Source organism: Leuciscus leuciscus, assembly GCF_965113295.1.
Source record: "Leuciscus leuciscus genome assembly, chromosome: 13".
Lineage (NCBI taxonomy): Eukaryota > Metazoa > Chordata > Actinopteri > Cypriniformes > Leuciscidae > Leuciscus > Leuciscus leuciscus.
In genome coordinates, this window is record NC_138737.1 from 22,598,201 (window position 1) to 22,600,442 (window position 2,242).

The window sequence follows — 2,242 nt, forward strand, 5'->3', positions numbered from 1 at the left end:
ACTTATCGTGCTTTTAATATTTCTTTTCAATATAAAGCACATCCTGCTCTTTTCTTTCTCATTCATTCATGTTTTATTATTAATAACTTTAAACAGAATCGTCAACTGAAATCTGCGCGGATTATCAACAATATGACACATTTATAGGACATAAAGGGTCTCTGCGGCAAAAGTGAAAGTACCAGCGGCCAGCGGGTGAGATGTTTCGAAATGTCTCTTTGAACAGTAAAGCACCCGTTTCAATAAAAGGATATATTAAAGTTTATATAGCCTACTTTTACATTTTCGCTGCTGTTCTAAAATGTCGCCATCACCTTAAACAAGCAGCAGCTGCTTGAATCCCAGTGCAGGAGCTGTAACTGTTTAGCCTGGTAATACCAAACTCTGCTACTTCGCTTTGCTTCGTAGACAGAGTCTGGAATGGCATAATAGAGAAGTGTTTTCTCTCTCGCGGGGGGGCGCTTGACTGAAGTTTAAAATCATTGGTTACCCGTAAGCCAATCACATAACGTTTGGTTATGGTGTGTGTTATGCGCATGCTCAGCCGCATCTAACTTCTACTGTAAACACATGTATGATGCGAAAACAAAAACCATCGAGCGAAATACCGGAGTGAACATGGCTGTGAACGACTTTTGCAGATTATGTGAAGTAAATCTATGCATCCACGGTACAATCAGCGTCTACGTCACGGCTCTCAGCCCGCCCTCTGTTCGTTGATTGGCCCGGCTGTTTTCAGGCCGGAGGAAAACGGAAAGCTATGACGCTGTCTCAGACTGAGTACAGAAGCGAAATGAAATTGAGCGGAAGTACGAAGTCTGACGTAGTCAGGCTAGTAACTGTTAGGTTACCACAGAAACGTAAGCGGTTAGTTGATTGCTGTGGTGACTCGTGACACTCGCGAACAGCACTGAACACGCACGTCTTAATTTTTTTATCGTTCGTTGGTAAAGGGTGAGAGACCTTGCGAGCCACATGATTTTTGCCTAAGAGCCAGGTGTGGCTCGCGAGCCAGGTTCCCAACCACTGGTGTACACACGAACACGAACTGCCGTGAGACTGGGCTGGTCTCACAGGGTGGGGGCGTGGCATCACGATGGTGGCTCACCATCGTGATGTCGGTCAGCCATCACGATGGACGATGATATCGTCCATCGGCACAACCCTAAGTCAGACCTTAGTTTCAGTAGTCATGTCAAAGCAATAACTAAATCAGCATACTATCATCTAAAAAATATTGCAAGAATTAGATGCTTTGTTTCCAGACAAGACTTAGAGAAACTTGTGCATGCTTTCATCACCAGCAGGGTGGATTATTGTAATGGACTCCTCACTGGCCTTCCCAAAAAGACCATAAGACAGTTGCAGCTCATACAGAACGCTGCCGCTAGGATTCTGAGCAGAACCAGAAAATATGAACATATCACACCAGTCCTCAGGTCCTTACACTGGCTCCCAGTTAGATTTAGGATTGATTTCAAAGTATTATTACTGGTATATAAATCATTCAATGGCCTAGGACCTCAATACATTGCAGATATGCTCACTGAATATAAACCCAACAGATCACTCAGATAATTAGGATCATATCAGCTAGAAATACCAAGGGTTCACTCTAAACATGGCGAGTCTGCTTTTAGCTATTATGCCAGCCGCAGCTGGAACCAGCTTCCAGAAGAGATCAGATGTGCTCCTACAGTGGTCACATTCAAATCCAGACTTAAAACACTTCTGTTTAGCTATGCATTTACTGAATGAGCACTGTGCCGCTGTTCGTCCGACTGTAATGTACTGTATTTCATTTTATTTTTCTAAACTGTTTTAATTATTCTTATTTCTTTTTATTATTTTAATTTCTTCTATGTAATGTCAAATGTCAATGTCAAATTTATTTATATAGCACCATTTATCCCAACCGAGGTTGTCCAATGTGCTGCACATCTTATAATAGACAATTGCACAGAACAAATAAGCAATAAAAACATCATAATAAAACAAACATTTCAATACCACTTCCTCACTAAGTATATGCTAATTCAAAAAGATGCGTTTTTAGCATAGTTTTAAAAACAGATAAGGATGATACAGAGCGAATACACAGAGGTAATGCATTCCATAATCTGGGGGCAGCTACTGAAAAAGCCCGGTCGCCTCTGCACCTCAGCTTTGACTTTGGGATACATAGCAGTTTCTGGTTAGATGACCGGAGAGAAAGAACCGGACGATACTCAGTAAGTAATTC

At 41.8% G+C, this 2,242-nt stretch overlaps 1 long non-coding RNA gene across 1 annotated transcript; it reads right to left on the reverse strand.

Moving 5' to 3' along the window:
* Positions 1-306: 306 nt before the first annotated feature.
* Positions 307-1,170, reverse strand: LOC309512747. Its single transcript, XR_014211166.1, has 2 exons — positions 841-1,170; positions 307-353 (listed from the first exon to the last, which is right to left on the reverse strand). It is a non-coding gene; the product is annotated as an uncharacterized lncRNA (long non-coding RNA).
* Positions 1,171-2,242: the final 1,072 nt, after the last annotated feature.